Below are 21,572 nucleotides of genomic sequence, written 5' to 3'. Positions count from 1 at the left end.
CCCGGCGCCCGCACCGCAGGCCGGACACCTCAGGGTTAGGAGGCGGGGAAAGAAGCCGGAAGAGGGTGGGCTTAATTCTGGTCCCGCCCATCGGCTTGTCCGGGTCGCCAAGGGAGCCATTTCCTAGTTTCCGTCGACGCCTCCTCTTCTCGCGAGAAACTGGACTTCTTTCGCTGCCCGCAGTCTTGTCTCGCGAGGGTTATCTCTGTGGAAGTGTGTGGTTGTTTGGGCTGTCTGGGTGAGCTCTTGTAGTTGAACCGGAATCCCTTCGGCTTTTACCTGGTCAGTACCCTTGACCCATGGTCAAGGCCCTCTGAGTTTTCGGTTTTGAGGACGTTTGAGGCTGCGACCGCTATGTAGGGAAAACTTAGGTGAGCTGCGGGCAGAAGGGGCGACAAGAAGGCTCTTGTACTGTTTCAGTAGATTTCTCGCTTGTGCCGACATTGTGAAGAGAAAACAACCACCAAAAGAAAACGACCATGAAATAGCAGTGTCCCAAGTATTACGGAGATAAGCAAGAAGAACTAGAACTAAGCTTTTTGACTGAAAGAGGTGCTGCCAGCCTGGTTTCCAAGGTTACTGCTTTCACACTGAGGGAAAGAACTTCAGAAAGGGTGAGCTTTTAGAAACTGTCCCTAAACTCGCCGCTGCTTTTGCCTCGAGCTAGGCTTCCAAGTAGAAAGTCCAGAAGCTGCTCGCAATGAATAATAACTCTTGCTGTTACTGATAGCAAGCACATTCTAGGAGAGAAATAATAGCTCTCTTACAGATTGGTTCTGCATGCTTTGTTGTTTAGTCGTCAGTTCATGTCCCATTCTTTGGGACCCCATGGACTGTAGCCCTCCAGGCTCCTCTGTCCATGGAATTTTCCAGGCAAGAATATTGGGAGTGGGTTGCCATCTCCTTCTGCAGGGAACCTTCCTGACCCAGGGACTGAACCAGTATCCCCTGCATTGGCAGACAGATGCTTTATCTTTTGAGTCACAAGGGAAACCCTTTTCCGTGTTATCCTCTCAGCAGCACAGTTTTAGGGATGAGGAATCGAAAACACAAAGGTGTCCTAGAAACTTTCTCAAAGTCCTGTGTCTTGAGCCAGAATTAGGCTTGAATTCGGATCATTGGTGTCTAATATCATTGTTTTTTACGTTATAATAGGCTTCCAGGCTAACTGTTGCTATATGTTCAGCTTTAATTAAAGGGATGCAGAACAAGCCCCTATTTTTTGTTTTTTTCTGCATATTTACTTTGCCCTTGCATGAAAGTTATTGGCTCTATCCTGTTTAAGGAGAAGGTGGTGCTGATTTATTTTTTTCAGACCTCAGGATCAAGAACATACATGAGCGTAAAACCCCCCAAATGCAAAAACTTTGGTATCTTCATTGAGATCAGAGTGGTATGATTCTGATGCAGGAAGACTTGTCATAGAATAATTATTCTGTGCTTCCTATCCATTTAAAAAATAAAGTTACCTGCCTAATAGTTCTAGAGTAGACTGGAAAAACTATTGAACCGTCAAAGAGTGATGATTTCTCTCCCACAGATACAAAAACTAAAAACACCAAAATTATTAATATTTACTTCACATCAAGCTTGAGTCCTTTGCTCTGGTTTCATAAGATCCAAGAAAGGACAACCTCTAAGGACAACCGTACTTTGGCAAAAAAAAAAAAACAAGACAAAAATGGGAAATCCTTGATTATAATGGATTCACCTATTCTTTCCTCAATTGCGTATTGGCCTTGCTTTGCTTAGCCTAGCAATTGAAAATTAATCTGTAAAGTGGTGTTAACTGCTTAAGATGTTACTCTTTCTTTATAGAAAGTGTTTTCATTTTTATATGAGATTCTGGCATATAAAAGTATGTTATTACTTTCACATTCACATACCTTTTTTCATCAGGTGCTTAACTCTTTGCTAGATGTGGAAGTAACTTGCCCAGAGTCATACATCTAGTAAGTGGCAGGGGTGAAGCTGGAAAACCAATCCTCTTTCCACCCATCCCTCAGGTAAAAAAACTTTTTTAATAATCTGCTTTGATGGTTACCTCTTCAAGCTCTTCTCCCTATTAAAGAGCCCAAACCAGATGTCATCAAGACAGTGTATAAGTGCTGTATTGAGTGCTTTCCAGGTGGCTCAGTGATAGAAATCCTTGTGCATTGCAGGAGATGAAGGTTGGATCCCTGGGTCAAGCAGATGCCCTGAAGAAGAAAATGGCCACCCAGGCCAATATTCTTACCTGGAGAATTACATGGACAGAGGAGCCTGGCAGGCTACAGTCCATGGGGGTTGCAAAAGAATACATCTGACAAAGTGGCTCTTGTTATGGGAATCGCTTGGCTCCCAGGAGGAAGGAAGGCTATTTCATGTCCTCTCTTTTCCCTTGTCTCACAGTCAAGCCATTCATCTTCAAAAGTAGGAGCTTCCCTAAAACTAGAGCTCTCAAGTCAGGAGTCATTACATTTCTCCCAATAAACTCATAGAGTTAGTCCTGTAAAGGCTTCTATGTACTTTTTGGATCCTCTAGATAGTCTTGACCACAATTGGGACTATTTGAAATTCTACCAAGACTGAGGCAACCACTCCTAGAAGGGTGCCCTGATTTTCAGCCTGTTCAGTTGGGAGCCCCAGATACAGGGGCAAAGTAAGAGCACAGGAGGCAGCTGAAGTTTTTACATCCAAATCTGCACCCTTAGGACACAAGTCTGGCATGTCTCACAGAGCACCACATAGGGCACTTCTGCCCATTTCTCTTGTTTTCTACAAAACTGTAGTTGTAGAACAACCCTAGTTGTAAAACAGTGTCATAATTAAGACCCTTCAACCGGCCAGTGTCCCCCATCTTCCAAAGGATACTGTGGCCATTCAGTGTCACAGAAGAAGATCAGGCGTGTCTTTTTAAATTCTGCAGATCAGAGTTGTCCCAGTGTTTTAAAATGCATTTTAAAGGAGTGGTTCTAGAACTGTTAGCTCCCATCTGTAAGAAGAAAAAAGTGGCATCCACAGCCATGGCTTTTGTCCACTGCAGGCATCCCTCCCTGCTCTAAATGGGGATGTAGACAGACTCTCCACCGAAGCTTTCCTTCCCTGGTCGGACTTAGTCTGTACCTTACCGGCGCAGGTACTGTAATCGTCCCTCCCGGTTCTACCACCGAGGCGGGGTGGAGATGCACCGGGGTAGACCTGATGGCATCCCAGGTTGATTTCTAGTTTCTTAGCACAGAGAACTTTGTTTGATTTGTCCTTTTCTCTGATGCCACCCGGGGCAGAGCAGAGTAGCTTTCCCGTCCCAAGCTAGGACTTCTAGGGGAAGTGTCCATCTTACATGTGCCTGTGCACATTCCTGAGTACAGTCCTGAACACAGGAGAAGTGGTGAGTCATAAAGGGATGAGCAGCAACTAAGATGTCCCTTCTGAGCGTCACCACGCCAGTATAAGCGATAGCAAAAGAGATGGTGAGGGGCTGGCCAGTGAGGAAAACAGCGATTTTGTCCTGAAGTTATTAGGGCCAGTTCTTCCGGTTCACTCCCACAGATTCCACAGAAAGACTATCTAAGGAGTTGGGACAAAAGCCATTGGAGAGCCTTCTCTGGTCCACTGAGAGCTAGCGTTACCAAAGGAAGAAGCCTGCTGTACTTCCTGAGTAAGCTTTAACCTGAGAGATTCTCTTGGAGCTAGAGCTCCATCTAGCTTCCGACTCCTAGCAAGGCTCTGCACTTCCTGACTATCCATCCAAGTTTGGGACCTAAGTAACAGTACACAGTAACAGCACAGATCACAAGTCTCTTGAAAGTCTATGATCTGACAGTTTAGGTTAGTAGTTCTGACTCTTTTAGTAAAAGAAAAGAAGAAAAAGTATAAGGAAGCAAAAACAAGCTTATAAATAGGGTAATCATAAGGTTTATCTCATATGGTCATTGTGTGAATTAAATGAGTTAATACAGCAGTGCTTAGAAGAGGCACTTAGCACATATTCAGTAAATGTAGCCACTACTGTGCCCACTTTGGCAACACACATACTAAAATTGGAACAATGCAGAGATTAGCCTGGCCTCTGCAAGAATGACACGTAAATTCGTGAACCGTTCCATAATTTTTTTGTAGAGACATGGATGGACCTAGAGACAGAGTGAAGTAAGAAAGAGAAAAACAAATACCATACATTAATGCATATATGAGGAATCTAGAAAAATGATATAGATGATCTTATTTGCAAAGCAGAAGTAGAAACACAGATGTAGAGAACAAATGTATGGATATCACAAGGGAAAGGAGGGGTGGGAGCAATCAGGAGATTGGGATTGACATACATACATTATTGACAGTATGTATAAAATAGATAACTAATGAGAATGTACAGTAGAGCACAGGGAACTCTACTTGATACTCTGGTGACTTAAATGCAAGGGAAGTCAAAAAAGGGGATATATGCATATGTATAGCTAGTTAACTGCTGTACAGTAGAAACTAACAACCTTGTAAAGCAACTATAACCCAATAAAAATTAATAAAAATAATGTTGCCACTACTGTTGCTATTACTGTAGCAGTGGTTTTCAGTTTGTGGTGGGGGCAGGAATGAATCTATTTGTTCACTAATGTTTGTCTATATATTGAATAAATAATTTCTGTATAATCTCACCACTTCTGAGGTGCTATGGTGCTGAATAAAATAAAAACTTATTTATGGTCAGGATGGGGAACACATGTACACCCATGGCTGATTCATGTGAATGTATGGCAAAAACCATCACAATATTGTAAAGTACTTAGCCTCCAATTAGAATTTTAAAAAGACTTATTTAAAATTACTGGTGAGAGTCGGACATGACTGAAGTGACTTAGCAGCATAACCTTTTCCATTATATATTTTCTTAATCAGTGAACACTAAACATACAATTACTATCACATGAGTATAAACTATCTGTACAGATTCTGACATCATAAAAGATGTTCTTAGAGTCAAAATATTGGTAAACTTAAACCTAAAGGGCAGTGGTTTTAGTAAGACTGCAACCCAGCATCTACCACCCTTTCCATCCTCATTTTTTCCCTGTATCCTATGCCCTTGTTGATAAGTCACTTCAGTCGTGTCCGACTCTATGCAACCCCATAGACGGCAGCCCAGCAGGCTCCGCTGTCCCTGGGATTCTCCAGGCAAGAACACTGGAGTGGGTTGCCATTTCCTTCTTCAATGAGTGAAAGTGAAAAGTGAAAGTGAAGTCGCTCAGTCGTGTCCGACTCTTAGCGACCCCATGGACTTCAGCCCACCAGGCTCCTCCATCCATAGGATTTTCCAGGCAAGAGTACTGGAGTGGGGTGCCATTGCCTTCTCCGATCGTATGCCCTAGCTCTAAGGATATCCTGTTTTTCAAACTATATCATGTCTCTAACCCTTTGTTTGACTATTACATATTGGAACGCTTCCCCATCTTACTTTCTTTTTTCATTAACATTTATTGATAAATTTCTCCATTATTAATAATAGTAATACAAATCTCTCAGACACCCATATGATCACAATTATATTATTACTATAGTTGTTGATTGAGAAAATACTCATTTGAAAATTTTATTAGGAAGTGAGTAATCTAAATGAAAATAATTTTTTTACTGAAGTGTAGTTGATTCGTAACATTGCATTAGTTTAAGGTATTCCAAATCCTGAAAGATGATGCTGTGAAAGTGCTGCACTCAATATGCCAGCAAATTTGGAAAACTCAGCAGTGGCCACAGGACTGGAAAAGGTCAGTGTTCATTTCAATCCCAAAGAAAGGTAATGCCAAAGAATGCTGAAACTACCACACAGTTGCACTCATCTCACACACTAGTAAACTAATGCTTAAAATTCTGCAAGCCAGGCTTCAGCAGTACATGAACTGTGAAATTCCACATGTTCAAGCTGGTTTTAGAAAAGGTAGAGAAACTAGAGATCAAATTGCCAACATCCGCTGGATCATCGAAAAAGCAAGAGAGTTCCAGAAAAATATCTATTTCTGCTTTATTGACTATGCTAAAGCCTTTGACTGTGTGGATCACAATAAACTGTGGAAAATTCTGAAAGAGATAGGAATACCAGACCACCTGACCTGCCTCTTAAGAAACCTGTATGCAGGTCAGGAAGCAACAGTTAGAACTGGACATGGAACAACAGACTGGTTCCAAATAGGAAAAGGAGTACATCAAGGCTGTATATTGTCACCCTGCTTATTTAACTTATATGCAGAGTACATCATGAGACATGCTGGGCTGGAAGAAGCACAAGCTGGAATCAAGATTGCTGGGAGAAATATCACTAACCTCAGATATGCAGATGACACTACCCTTATGGCAGAAAGGAAAGAGGAACTAAAAAGCCTCTTGATGAAAGTGAAATAGGAGAGTGAAAAACTTGGCTTAAAGCTCAACATTCAGAAAGCTAAGATCATGGCATCAGTCCCATCACTTCATGGAAAATAGATGGGGAAACAGTAGAAATAGTGTCAGACTTTATTTCTTTGGGCTCCAAAATCACTGCAGATGGTGACTGTAGCCATGAAATTAAAAGACACGTACTCCTTGGAAGGAAAGTTATGACCAACCTAGACAGCATATTCGAAAGCGGAGACATTACTTTGCCCACAAAGGTCTGTCTAGTCAAGGTTATGGTTTTTCCAGTGGTCATGTATGGATGTGAGAGTTGGACTGTGAAGAAAGCTGAGTGCCGAAGGATTGATGCTTTTGAACTGTGGTGTTGGAGAAGGCTCTTGAGAGTCCCTTGGACTGCAAGGAGATCCAACCAGTCCATTCTAAAGGAGATCAGTCCTGGATATTCATTGGGAGGACTGATACTGAAACTGAAACTCTAATACTTTGGCCAACTCATTCGAAGAGTTGACTCACTGGAAAAGACCCTGATGCTGGGAGGGATTGGGGCAGGAAGAGGAGGGGACGACAGAGATGAGATGGCTGGATGGCATCACTGACTCAATGGACATGAGTTTGAGTGAACTCCGGGAGTTGGTGATGGACAGGGAGGCCTGGCGTGCTGCAATTCATGGGGTCACAAAGAGTCGGACATGACTGAGCCACTGAACTGAATTGAACTGAAGGTATACAGCAACGTGATTCAGTTATATGTATTTTTCAGATTATATTATGTTACAGGTTATTACAAGATATTGAATGTAATTCCCTGTGTTATACAGTAAATCCTTGTTGCTTATCTATTTGATGTATAGAAGTTTGTATCTATTAATCCCACGCTCCTAATTTGTTTCTCCTTCCCTCTCCCTTTGGTAACCCTAAGTTTGCTTTCTGTGTCTATGAGTCTGTCTGTTTTGTATATAGATTCATTTGTATTATTTTTTAGATTCCATGTATAAATGATATCACATAGTATTTGTCTTTGTCTGACTTCAGTTCAGTTCAGTCACTCAGTCGTGTCTGACTCTTCGACCCCATGAATCGCAGCATGCCAGGCCTCCCTGTTCATCACCAACTCCTGGAGTTCACTCAGACTCACGTCCATAGAGTCAGTGATGCCATCCAGCCATCTCATCCTCTGGCGTCCCCTTCTCCTCCTGCCCCCAATCTCTCCCAGCATCAGAGTCTTTGCCAATGAGTCAACTCTTCGCATGAGGTGGCCAAAGTACTGGAGTTTCAGCTTTAGCATCATTCCTTCCAAAGAAATCCCAGGGCTGATCTCCTTCAGAATGGACTGGTTGGATCTCCTTGCAGTCCAAGGGACTCTCAAGAGTCTTCTCCAACACCACAGTTCAAAAGCATCAATTCTTCAGTGCTCAGCTTTCTTCACAGTCCAACTCTCACATCCATACATGACCACAGGAAAAACCATAGCCTTGACTAGACGGACCTTTGTGGGCAAAGTAAAGTCTCTGCTTCTGAATATGCTGTCTAGGTTGGTCATAACTTTGCTTCCAAGGAGTAAGCGTCTTTTAATTTTATGGCTGCAATCACCATCTGCAGTGATTTTGGAGCCCAGAAAAATAAAGTCTGACACTGTTTCCACTGTTTCCCCATGTATTTCCCATGAAGTGATGGGACCGGATGCCATGATCTTCGTTTTCTGAATGCTGAGCTTTAAGCCAACTTTTTCACTCTCCACTTTCACTTTCATCAAGAGGCTTTTTAGTTCCTCTTCACTTTATGCCATAAGGGTGGTGTCTGACTTACTTCACTATAATATTCCCTAGGTCCATCCATGTTTCTGCAAATGGCAATATTTCATTTTTTATGCTGAGTAATATTCCATTGTATATATGCACATATATACATACCAGGGGCTTCCCAGGTAGCGCTAATAGTAAAGAACTTGCTTGCCGATGCAGGAGACATAAGAGACACGGGTTTGATCCCCAGATTTGGAAGATCCCCTGGAAGAGGTCATGGAAACCCCTTCCAGTATTCTCGCCTGGAGAATATCATGGACAGAGGAGCCTGGCGGGCTCCAGTCCATGGGGTTGCAAAGAATCAGACACGATTTACCTGGTGCCTGGAACAGTGGCCAGGGTGCGCAGTGTCCACTTGTCTCGCTAGCTTTGGCCCCGCAGCGGCAGGGGGCCACTGTTGGCCTGGCATACGTGCTAAGTCACGTCTCACTCTTTGCGACCCCATGGACTGTAGCCCTCTAGGCTCCTCTGTCCATGGGATTCTCCAGGAAAGAATACTGGAGTGGGTCACCATGCTCCCCTCCAGGGAATCTTCCTGACCCAGGGATTGAACCCGTGTCTCCTGTGTCTCCTCCAATGGCAGGTGGGTTCTTTACCACTAGCGCCATCTGGGAGGCCCGGCAGAACTTTTCAAAGCCCGGAGCAAGGGACCTGGGCAGAAGCACCACACTAGCTGGCTGGATCCTTGGGTTTGCTGAGAAAAGGGAAGAATGCAGTCTATTCCTTTTTGTAGAGCCTTTATAATTCAACTTTTAATTGAAGCATAATACACACAGAAAAATGCACCTACGTGTACAGCTTAATGAACTTTCATAAGATGAACAGACCCGTGGAAGCAGCATCCTGGTCAAGACACAGAGTATTACCAGCATCCCAGAGCCTCCCCTACCATGTCCCTTCCAGTTATACCCTCCACACCCCCCATGAGAGTCACCACTACCATAACTTCTAAAACCACAGATTACATTTGCCTGTTCTTCATGCGTTTTCATCCTGTGAATCATACAGTATGTGTCTTTTAAGGCTACGTTTCTTTGTTCACCACTGATATGTAGTATACTCCTTGTTCAGTCGCTCAGTTGTGTTCAACTGTTTGTAACCCCATGGACTGCAGCACGCCAGGCCTCCCTGTCCATCACCAACTCCCGGGGTTTACTCAGACTCATGTCCATCGAGTCCGTGATGCCATCTAACCTTCTCATCCTCTGTCGTCCCCTTCTCTTGTTAGCTTCAATCTTTCCCAGCATCAGGGTCTTTTCCAATGAGTCAACTCTTCGCATCAGGTGGCCAAAGTACTGGAGTTTCAGCCTCAGTATCAGTCCTTCCAATGAACACCAGGACTGGTCTACTTTAGGATGGACTGGTTGGATCTCCTTGCAGTCCAAGGGACTCTCGAGTCTTTTCCAACACCACAGTTCAAAAGCATCAATTCTTTGGCACTCAGCTTTCTTCACAGTCCAACTCTCATATCCATACATGACCACTGGAAAAACCATAGCCTTGACTAGATGGACCTTTGTGGGCAAAGTAATGTCTCTGCTTTTGATTATGCTATCTAGGTTGGTCATAACTTTCCTTCCAAGGAGTAAGCATCTTGGCTTACAAGATGGCTGCAATCACCATCTACAGTGATTTTGAAGCCCCCCAAAAATTAAGTCTGACACTATTTCCACTGCTTCCCTGTTTCCCATGAAGTGATGGGACAGATGCCATGATCTTAGTTTTCTGAATGTTGAGCTTTAAGCCAACTTTTCACTCCTTATCTCACTGCTTTTATCTCAAACTATTGCTGACGGATGTCAGAATCCTTTCCAGCATAGGGTTTTTACAAATGGTGCCATGGAGAACAATTTAGTACATGAGTTTTGGGCACACACATCCTGGTGCTGTGTGGCACACACCTACAGTTGTAGGAAATATACTTGCTCAGCTTTAGTAGATACTGCTAAGCAGCAGTGATCTGACCAGGGTTCTTGGCCTTCCCCAGTCAACAGAAATTGATGAGGTCAGGCCAAGACATTCACGCAAAGCTGTATTGGGGTTCCTGTGGTTGCAGGAGGGAGCAAAGACAAGTAACAGGTCCCTTTGCTTGCTCCCTGAGGCCGGGTGAGCTGGTTCCTTGTATGGGGTGAGGGTGGGGGTGTGTCCAGGGGTCAGCAGTACGGTGGCTTCATTGTTTTGCCCACCTCTTTATGGTGTTGAGTGCAGGGGGCATGTGAAGTACCCTGCTTTTGCTCCCGACACAAAATTTTTGCTCCCAGCTTTTTAGAAGTGGCAGTTGGGTTTTTCGTCTTCTATTTTTTGCCCAGAATTTGCCCCAGCTGCGCATGCACGCAGTTATTTTTAGTCCCATGTAGTTTCTTTGCATCTGGCTGCTTGAGGAGACGTTTGTCCAGGTGCAAGCAGTCCAGCATCAGGCACTCTATCTGTTAGATCTAGCCCCTTAAATCTATTTCTCACTTCCACTGTATCGTCATAAGGGGTTTGATTTAGGTCATACCTGAATGGTCTAGTGGTTTTTGCTACTTTCTTCAGTTAAAGTCTGAATTTGGCGACAAGGAGTATATGGTCTGAGCCACAGTCAGCTCCTGTCTTGCTTTTGCTGACTGTAGAGAGCTTCTCCATCTTTGTCTGACTATAATCAATTTGATTTTGGTGTTGACCATCTGGTGATGTCCAAGTGTAGAGTCTTCTCTTGTGTTGTTGGAAGAGGGTGCTTGCTATGACCAGTGCGTTCTCTTGGCAGAACTCTATTAGCCTTTGCCCTGCTTCATTCCGTATTCCAAGGCCAAATTTGCCTGTTACTCCAGGTGTTTCTTGACTTCCTACTTTTGCATTCCAGTCCCCTATAATGAAAAGGACATCTTTTTTGGGTGTTCTACAAGGTCTTGTAAGTCTTCATAGAACCGTTCAACTTCAGCTTCTTCAGCATTACTGGTTGGGGCATAGACTTGGATTACTGTGATATTGAATGGTTTGCCTTGGAAACGAACAGAGATCATTCTGTCGTTTTTGAGATTGCATCCAAGTACTGCATTTCGGACTCTTTTGTTGACCATGATGGCCACTCCATTTCTTCTGAGGGATTCCTGCCCGCAGTAGTAGATATAATGGTCATCTGAGTTAAAAATTCACCCATTCCAGTCCATTTCAGTTCGCTGATTCCTAGAATGTCGACATTCACTCTTGCCATCTCTTGTTTGACCACTTCCAATTTGCCTTGATTCATGGACCTGACATGCCAGGTTCCTATGAAATATTGCTCTTTACAGCATCGGACCTTGCTTTTATCACCAGTCACATCCACAGCTGGGTATTGTTTTTGCTTTGGCTCCATCCCTTCATTCTTTCTGGAGTTATTTCTCCACTGATCTCCAGTAGCATATTGGGCACCTACTGACCTGGGGAGTTTCTCTTTCAGTATACTATCATTTTGCCTTTTCATACTGTTCATGGGGTTCTCAAGGCCAGAATACTGAAGTGAATTGCCATTCCCTTCTCCAGTAGACCACATTCTGTCAGATCTCTCCACCATGACCCGCCCATCCTGGGTTGCCCCACGGGCATGGCTTAGTCTCATTGAGTTAGACAAGGCTGTGGTCCTAGTGTGATTAGATTGACTAGTTTTCTATGAGTATGGTTTCAGTGTGTTTGCCCTCTGATGCCCTCTTGCAACACCTACCGTCTTACTTGGGTTTCTCTTACCTTGGGCGTGGGGTATCTCTTCACGGCTGCTCCAGCAAAACGCAGCCATTGCTCCTTACCTTGGACGAGGGGTATCCCCTCACCGCCGCCCTTCCTGACCTTCAATGTGGGATAGCTCCTCTAGGCCCTCCTGCGCCCGCACAGCCACGGCTCCTTGGACGTGGGGTTGCTTCTCCCGCCCGCCGCCCTTGGCCTCGGGTGTAGGGGCATGGGGTAGCGCCTCCCGGCCATTGCCCCTGTCCTCGGACATGAGGTAACTCCTCTCGTCGCCACCCCTGACCTCAGAGGCAGGGTAGCTCCTCTCCGCCGTTCCTGCGCCATCACAGGCTGGTACTCTCGGCCGCTGCCCCTGACCTTGGATGTGGGGTAACTCCTCTTGGCCGCCGCCCTTCAGGCATGGGGTCCTCCCGGCTTCTGCCCCTGACTCGGACGTGGGGTGGCTCCTCTTGGCCGCGCTTAGCGCGCCCGTCCCAGCCACCTGCGCTTTGTACAGGAGACAGGGATCAAGACCATCCCCATGGAAAAGAAATGCAAAAAAGCAAAATGGCTGTCTGGGGAGGCCTTATAAATAGCTGTGAAAAGAAGAGAAGCAAAAAGCAAAGGAGAAAAGGAAAGATATAAACATCTGAATGCAGAGTTCCAAAGAAAGCAAGAAGAGATAAGAAAGCCTTCCTCAAGGATCAATGCAAAGAAATAGAGGAAAACAACAGAATGGGAAAGACTAGGGATCTCTTCAAGAAAATCAGAGATACCAAAGGAACATTTCATGCAAAGATGGGCTCGATAAAGGACAGAAATGGTATGGACCTAACAGAAGCAGAAGATATTAAGAAGAGACGGCAAGAATACACAGAAGAATTGTACAAAAAAGATCTTCACGACCCAGATAATCACAATGGTGTGATCACTGACCTAGAGCCAGACATCCTGGAATGTGAAATCCAGTGGGCCTTAGAAAGCAGCACTACGAACAAAGCTAGTGGAGGTGATGGAATTCCAGCTGAGCTATTCCAAATCCTGAAAGATGATGCTGTGAAAGTGCTACACTCAATATGCCAGCAAATTTGGAAAACTCAGCAGTGGCCACAGGACTGGAAAAGGTCAGTTTTCATTCCAATCCCAAAGAAAGGCAATGCCAAAGAATGCTCAAACTACCGCACAATTGTACTCATCTCACACACTAGTAAAGTAATGCTCAAAATTATCCAAGCCAGGCTTCAGCAACACGTGAACCATGAACTTCCAGTTGTTCAAGCTGGTTTTAGAAAAGGCAGAGGAACCAGAGATCAAATTGCCAACATCCGCTGGATCATGGAAAAAGCAAGAGAGTTCCAGAAAAGCATCTATTTCTGCTTTATTGACTATGCCAAAGCCTTTGACTGTGTGGATCACAATAAACTGTGGAAAATTCTGAAAGATATGGGAATACCAGACCACCTGACCTGCCTCTTGAGAAATTTGTATGCAGTTCAGAAAGCAACAGTTAGAACTGGACATGGAACAACAAACTGGTTCCAAATAGGAAAAGGAGTTCGTCAAGGCTGTATATTGTCACCCTCTTTAGTTAACTTATATGCAGAGTACATCATGAGAAGCGCTGGACTGGAAGAAACACAAGCTGGAATCAAGATTGCCGGGAGAAATATCAATAACCTCGGATATGCAGATGACACCACCCTTATGGCAGAAAGTGAAGAGGAACTAAAAAGCCTCTTGATGAAAGTGAAATTGGAGAGTCCAAAAGTTGGCTTAAAGCTCAACATTCGGAAAATGAAGATCATGGCATCCGGTCCCATCACTTCACGGGAAATAGATGGGGAAACAGTGTCAGACTTTATTTTTCGGGGCTCCAAAATCACTACAGATGGTGACTGCAGCCATGAAATTAAAAGATGCTTACTCCTTGGAAGAAAAGTTATGACCAACCTAGACAGCATATTCAGAAGCAGAGACATTACTTTGCCCACAAAGTTCCGTCTAGTCAAGGCTATGGTTTTTCCTGTGGTCATGTATGGATGTGAGAGTTGGACTGTGAAGAAGGCTGAGCGCTGAAGAATTGATGCTTTTGAACTGAGGTGTTGGAGAAGACTCTTGAGAGTCCTTTGGACTGCAAGGAGATCCAACCAGTTCATTCTGAAGGAGATCAGCCCTGGGATTTCTTTGGAAGGAGTGATACTAAAGCTGAAACTCCAGTACTTTGGCCACCTCATGCGAAGAGTTGACTCATTGGAAAAGACTGATGCTGGGAGGGATTGGAGGCAGGAGGAGAAGGGGACGCCAGAGGATGAGATGGCTGGATGGCATCACTGACTCTATGGACGTGAGTCTGAGTGAACTCCAGGAGTTGATGATGGACAGGGAGGCCTGGTGTGCTGCGATTCATGGGGTCGCCAAGAGTCGGACACGACTGAGCGACTGATCTGATCTGATCTGATCTGAAGCAGTCCAGCACTCCAGCACAGGGTCCCAGGTCCCAGCCTGTCTCGGTTTTACTGATTGACATTCCCACCAGGGGCATGTGAGTTCCTGGTTGCTCCGTATCCTCTTCAACACTTAGTATTGCCTGCCTTTTTCATTCCAGCCTTCCCGGTGGCATCAAATGGCGATTTTAATTTGCATTGCCCTGATGAGTAATGCAAATGAGTGCCTTTTTGTATGTTTTTTTTTTTTTTTTTTTTTTTGCCCATTTGGGTATCCTTTCTGGGAAAGAGATGGTTCACATTTTTTGTCTAGGCAGGTTCTTAACTGAGCAGGCTCGTGAAGCCTTGACTCCCTCCAAAGAGACAGTCTTAGGGGAAGATCGCCCCGCCATGCCTACCACGTGCAGGCCACATTCTCCTCTGGGGACAACCAGCCCATCTCTGGAATGGGAAGTCCTTTGGTTCTGGAGGCAAACAAACTGGGTTTGAATCCCAGTTCTGCCTCTGACCAGTATAATGACCCTGGGCTTGGTTTTGCCATGGATTAGATGGCAGTAATCATACCTACCTCAAAGAGAACTCCGTGAGTCCTTTCCTATACATAAATTACCCAACACACAGGGCTTCAGAAAGTAGGGGTTGGAGTTAGATTCATTCAGCAAATCTTGTGAAGACATTTAAAATTAGTATATAGGGATTTCCCTGGGGGTCCAGTGGGTCCAGTGCAGGGGGTGCAGGTTCAATCCCTACTCAGGGAACTAAGATCCCACCTGCCACATGCCATGGCCAATACAATAAAATAGGGCACAGAAGCAGCGTCCCTGGTGGCTCAGACGGTAAAGAACCGCCTGCAATGCGGGAGACCTGGGTTTGATCCCTGGGTTGGGAAGATCCCCTGAAGAAGAAAATGGCTATCCACTCCAGTATTCTTGCCTGGAGAATCCCATGGACAGAGAAGCCTGGCAGGCTACAGCCCATAGGGTTGCACAGAGTCAGACACGACTGAGCAACTAGCACATTTTCAAGGTACAGTAGAAATATTTAATGATATTAAAAGAAGTTTGGGATGTATCATTAAAGGAATATTACTAGCTAAGAAAATAGTAGTCTCAGCATATTCTCCTTTTTAAAGATAAGAGAAAGAACTGGAAGGAAATACATCTTCATGTTCATCACGGTTATCTCCACTGACAAGATTGTGGGTGATTTTAATTTTCTTTTTTGTGCTTTCCTTAATATGCTAAAAATTATGCAATAAACAAGTATCAATCTGTAACTGGAGGAAAAACAAACAAGAAAAGTTACGTTTCTCAAAAAAGGCTATTTCGTTTAAAAAGATCACCCCAAAGAAAAACATAATTGTACTCTTGGAGAGATAATCTTGGTGACAAATCTCCTAAATGCCCGACTTGCTCTATCAACGTGTGGACATTTCTTTTTGCAGTAGAATCTATCAGTTACTATTTTCTGAATGCTTAGTATATGCCAGACTCTCTGTGTTAAGAAATTTATGTGTGGACTCATCTGTACTTTATACAAGAAGCGAGTAAGGCTCAGAGAGATGGAGGGACTCTCCCAGGGTCACACAGCTGGTGTGTGGAGGGTCATGCCTCAGACAGGTGACCCCTGAGTCCCTCGCAGGTCACCGCTGGGCTGTGGGCACGCGCCGCCCACCGCCGCCCCCCCCCCCCCCCCCCCCCCCCCCCGCCACACACACACACACACACACACACACACACACGGGTCCACCACCACCTCGGGCACCTTCCTCCTCGGGGATGGAGTCATGAGGCAGATGCAGTCCTCTGCAGGGAGAGTCTGGGACCGGCTCCCACTGACTGCCTGGAACTCATTACTTCAAAGCCTGCAGTGCCTGCCAATGCTAGACTTTCCAAAGGAGGACAAGGACACCCCCTGCTGCTGAAAGCCCAAGGAAGCTGGCTGCAGGGCTCGAGCAAGCCCAGCGCGTTCCAAAAATAATCTAGAGGGAGTGGAAGGGAATTCAGCCAGCCTGGAGGCCTCCCAGCCCCTAGCCACCCCTTTCTTACCTCTGAAGCCTGTTTCCAGAGCAAACTGGATGACTACCATAAATCACGAGGTAAATAAATGCACACAAAGCTTCTCTGTTTCCTTTTTAATTAAGTGAATTTCTGAAGGCTTGGTGTTTTGGTTTTGTTCACCTCGACTGCCAGTCACAGCGAGTCCCTGCGTCGTCCCCGTCAGTAACAGGACATGGAACAGAGGTCTCCGCCATGCCCTTTTGGAGGGGCCGTGGACACGCGAGGCAGGGGTGCTCAGGTCTGCCCTCTCGGGCTCCATCTAAGGTCATGACAGCCTTTTCTTTGCAGAGAGGAATGAAATGAGTCCTCTGGGTCCTTTTACCCAAAGAGCAATGTTTTCCTTTTTTTTTTTTTAATTTAATAATGAGAGAGAGAAAAATGGAAGAAGCAAAAGCCTTTAAACATTCCTAATTTGATTTAAACCCTTGGGAGACATAGTCCCAAGCTGGAGAGCTCTCGCTGACCCACAGAAACAGCCGCTTTCCTCATGGAGAATCTGCCTAGGTGGCGGTAATGTGGGTCCAGCACCACATCAGCTCCATGGGCAAGGTTCTGTGGTTACTTTCTAGCAGGGGAGGCTTAGAGAGGTCGGACGGTCTGCCCCCAGAGGCGGCCAGTAAGGAGCAACGCTGTTCGCTTGGCCCCCCTCCTCCGGGCTCCAGTGGGTGGAGGTCGACCTGGTGCAGCTGCTGTTTGTTGGCCCGTCGTGTCCGAGGAGGGCTGGGGTCCACTGCTACGTGCCGACTCTAAAGCAAGCTTCCCAGTGCTCACCCCGAGCCCCTCCACCGTGAGGCGGGTCTGGGCCACGTGACTCCTGTTGCTAGTGGGACGTTAGGAGGTGTGATGCAAGCAGAGGCTGGACACGTGCTTATGCATTAGGGTTTGTTCTCCTGGAATGTCTCCCAGGGAGGCCTGAGCTACTCTGAAAAGAATTCTGGCCTCCACTGCTGGAGAGGCTTCCTAGAGAGAGGAATGTGAGGCTGGTCCCAGCCATGTCAGTGGACACTCCGGACGGGAGATACCAGCTTGGTGGGCTAGCCCAGGAGACACCATGTGCAGCAGAGGAACCACGCCGCTGAGCCCAGCCTCTGTAGATTATGAGAATTACGGCTGAAGCCACCAGGTTTGGGGGTGCTTTGAGGGGCAACAATAGGTTCTGTTGGCCCAAAAATAGCAACAGAGGACAGATACGTCCATAAACAATGAACATTGTCCCACTTTAGTATTTTAATCTGTATTGCTCGCGGTTCCACCCTAACCAGAAACGTCTTTCGTATTGTGAAACTTTGCTGGGACTTAGGTTGGAGAAAACATCTGTTTTCCAGCTGTTGCTGGAACTTTTGGAGCCTCAAGTGTCACTCCTGGCATAGGGAAGACCAGTCCACATGGGGAGATGTGGTCTCAGTCAAAACTAAACTAAAATGTAGCCTAATCTGGGGAAACTTCTCCCAGGAGGGAAAACCTTATCATCAGAAGCCATGGGGGTTCTTTCTCCCCGTGGATCTGTGGGCCCCGAGCAGAGCTGGGTGGTACGAGACTTCACACCTGAGTCTGGTCCAAGGTATCAGCTCCTTCTAGAAAGTTAAGCAGTGACCAAGGAGAATCTCCTTCTGCTTTGACTTTCTGTCTCCCGGTTGGAAGCTGGGAGTCTTGACGGTTCCTGGGAACGGACATGGCTGGTGTTTCCAGGGAATTTTTTTTAACACTTAGCACCACTAACCCCTACTCATGATGGGCATATTTCTGATGTTTAGTTTCTTTTGTAGAATCAAACTATGGCAGAGGGAAGGCAGGATTTCAGGTGGACTGTGAAGGTTGTTATGCCGTCCCTGAATGGGCCATGGAGGACCCAAGGCACGGACAGAGAGGAACAGAGGAGAGCCCACCGCTCCCCGGAAGGGGCAGAGCCAGCATCAGGAGCACCGTGCAGCCCGCCCAGGGCTGCCCCTGGCGCTGCTCTGGGATGGCAGCTGTCTGCAGCAAGTCCCCCTGCGCTATCCCCTCATATCTCAGGAGGAACTCCTGACACTTCGAGAGCGAGACTTCACACCTGAGTCTGCAGCAAGTCCCCCTGCGCTATCCCCTCATATCTCAGGAGGAACTCCTGACACTTCGAGAGCTTTGCTTGTGCCCTGGCCTGAACTGGAATGTCCTCCCTGCCTCTCTCCAGAAGGCCTTTCTGTTCCTCAGAATGGGTTTGGAATCTCCCGCCTCCAGGAAGCATCCACAGGCTCTCACTACCTCCTGCTGGGCTGTCTTGCCGCCGAAGCATTCTGCAAGCCACCAGTTCCGGTCTGCAGGTGCAATTGGCCAGATGTTCTACTTGCCTCTGAATCCTGCTTTTCTCTCCCAGGGAGACCCCCAAGTGCCGAGAGGACAAAACTACACTTTAGGACTCTTCCTCTGGGCCCGAAGTGCTTATCACAGCCTGAGCACACAGCACACACCAAACGTACTTATGAGGAACTGAAATTAACAGGCTGGATTTCCTGTCTACACGTGACTTCTGTTATTTAGATCTGGGTCCTAGAAAGCAGAGATTTTACATTTTCTTCTTTATATCCCCTTCTCACCACTGCTATAGACATAGTGTTTTACACAGATTTTTTGGTGAATGAATACATACTGTAAATTTAAAAATAGATAGTCTCAAAGCTCCAGGAAATTGTGCTCCAAAAGTAATTCTACAAATTGACTTCTTATACCCTGGAAAGAGGTGTCAATGTGTCAGCAAAGTTTAGGGCTAGATAGCCTCACTGTGTCGGCCTCCAAGGCACAGCCCATGTCTTCCTCATGTAATTATACCGTATGCCTAGCACAGCATCTGGCACAAAAGTGAGTTGATAGGTGTTTGCTCAATGACTGACTGCAGAATGGATGAAAGTAGAATTCAAGAGCAGTGTCCGTAGTGAAGGTTTTGTATAAGCTTGATTTCCCACAATTCTTTTTATCTATAGAGAAGAACCCAATGGAATTCCAAATCACCAGAGTTGTTTTCAACTCTAACCTCCCAGATAGAAGATCATGTAAACTCCATTGCCATTTTCATGAAGATTTCAAGATTTTATAAAATCTCTAACAAACAAAATATAAAAAACACTGCCTTGGAAGGTGGTGCTGTTCAGTCGCTCAGTCGTGTCCAACTCTTTGCGACCCCATGGACTGCAGTATGCCAGGCCTTCCTGTCCGTCACTAACTCCCAGAGTTTACTCAAACTCATGTCCATTGAGTCGGTGATGCCATCCAACCATCTCATCCTCTGTCATCCCCTTCTCCTCCTGCCTTCAATCTTTCCCAGCATCCAGGTCTTTTCAAATGAGTTGCCTCTTTGCATCATGTGGCCAAAGTATTGGAGCTTCAGCTTCAGCACCAGTCCTTCCAAAGTATATTCAGGGTTGATTTCCTTTAGAATTGGCTGGTTGGATCTCCTTGCAGTCCAAGGGACTCTCAAGAGTCTCCAGCACCACAGTTCAAAAGCATCAATTGTTCAGTGCTCACCCTTCTTTGGAGAAGGCAATGGCACCCCAGTCCAGTACTCTTGCCTGGAAAATCCCATGGACAGAGGAGCCTGGTGGGCTGCAGTCCATGGGGTCGCTAAGAGTCGGGCATGACTTTCCCTTTCACTTTTCACTTTCATGCACTGGAGAAGGAAATGGCAGCCCACTCCAGTGCTCTTGCCTGGAGAATCCCAGGGACGGGGAGCCTGCTGGCTGCCGTCTGTGGGGTCGCACAGAGTCGGGCATGACTTTCACTTTCACTTCTCACTTTCATGCACTGGAGAAGGAAATGGCAGCCCACTCCAGTGCTCTTGCCTGGAGAATCCCAGGGACGGGGAGCCTGCTGGCTGCCGTCTGTGGGGTCGCACAGAGTCGCACACGACTGACGCGACTCCGCAGCAGCAGCAGCACCCGTCTTCATGGCCCAGCTCTCACATCCGTCCACGACTACTGGGAAAACCATAGCCTTGACTGGATGGACCTTTGTTGGCAAAGTGATGTAGAGATGTATTTAAGCTTACAGCAGGTGCTTTAACAGCTGCAGAAACAACATGCTGTGAGCACACAGAGGAGAGAACAGTCGGTCCCTGTGGGCTGGGGTTGGGTGCTGGGAGGGTCAGGTGAGGTTGATCTTCACACCCTGGTTAAAGACACAGGGGCTTAATGCAGCTGCTTTGGCAGGTCAAGCCTGTATTTGCCTGCTGGACTGAGAGAGCCCGCCTGGACCTGGCAGGCCTGACCTCTCAGCCAGGCAGCCAACGTACCAGCTAAGGCCCTGACGTCTGTGGTTCCCTGAGGTCCCTGTCGGGGGGGGTGGTTAGCACCTCAGCCAGGCACTCAGCAAAGTGTCCTCTTACAAGAGAGAACCATTCAGTAATCATGTGGGAACAGTGGCCGGATCCCTGTGATAACCGACCTCACTTCACATCTGGAGAGTGAATGGTGTTTACCCAAACCCAATGGAATGAGACACCCCACAAGTGTCTGTTAGCCTTCACCCCCATCATTGGTCTATAAGGCAGCAGGTGCAAGCTCAATATTGTTTTGCAAATAAATTGTAGCCAGGAGACCCAAATCTGAGGGTCACTGCCTTTCCTTTTTTTTAAATTTATTGTTTTAACATAGATTTCAGTGGATCTGGGTAATTCCTATAATAACATTACTTTCCTAGCCTGGAGACAGATGAGTGCAGTTAGAAATCCTGCCCTGTGCAATGCATGCTGGGAGCGTGCCAAGCACGTGAATGCCACGGGCCAAGCACGCTGGGAGGGAGAGGAGGCCAAGAACCACACCCTGCAGGTTCATTCCTTCAGAAGCAGAGGCCAAACAGAGCATGAAATACATGCCCATCAACTGCTGCCAAAGAGATGCCCTCAAATACCATCCAGAGACCGTCCAGTCATAAAATAAATAATAGCAGCTACAATCACACAGAGGAGACCACTGTGGGCCGGGCTCTGTGCCAGGCCAGCCACCCTCACGGGTTTATGACCGTTGGTGCTGCCTCACAGAGAAGACAGTCCCACTACAAACAAGGAAACGGGTTCAGAGCAATCAAAGAAGTTACCTAAAGCCCCATAAATAGGAAGCGGCAGTGCACGAATTCAAAAGCAAGTCTAAGTGCATGCCTACCTGATCAATATCTGCTATCTGTATCTATGCATCTATGTCCACCTCCCATCCATCCACTCATATACCTGTCCGTCATCTATCCCGTGGTGT

The 21,572-nt window shown here is 46.3% G+C and overlaps 1 long non-coding RNA gene and 1 other non-coding gene across 3 annotated transcripts; both read left to right on the top strand.

The window, feature by feature from the left end:
• The first annotated feature begins 9 nt into the window (after positions 1-9).
• LOC109565424 (uncharacterized) lies at positions 10-19,463 on the top strand. 2 transcript variants are annotated; one of them, XR_002181676.2, is made up of 4 exons: positions 10-614; positions 1,900-2,006; positions 5,644-5,744; positions 18,120-19,463. It is a non-coding gene; the product is annotated as an uncharacterized lncRNA (long non-coding RNA). The 2 variants fall into 2 exon arrangements; XR_002181675.2 differs by lacking the exons at positions 5,644-5,744; positions 18,120-19,463 and adding an exon at positions 2,163-4,637 and having other exon boundaries at positions 41-614.
• LOC139185485 (U6 spliceosomal RNA) lies at positions 3,993-4,094 on the top strand. The gene has a single exon (XR_011569068.1). It is a non-coding gene; the product is annotated as a U6 spliceosomal RNA (small nuclear RNA).
• Positions 19,464-21,572: the final 2,109 nt, after the last annotated feature.

This window comes from Bos indicus, chromosome 10, assembly GCF_029378745.1.
Source record: "Bos indicus isolate NIAB-ARS_2022 breed Sahiwal x Tharparkar chromosome 10, NIAB-ARS_B.indTharparkar_mat_pri_1.0, whole genome shotgun sequence".
Lineage (NCBI taxonomy): Eukaryota > Metazoa > Chordata > Mammalia > Artiodactyla > Bovidae > Bos > Bos indicus.
The sequence above is the reverse complement of the archived record's forward strand: the minus strand, read 5'-3'. Positions and strand labels throughout refer to the sequence as shown.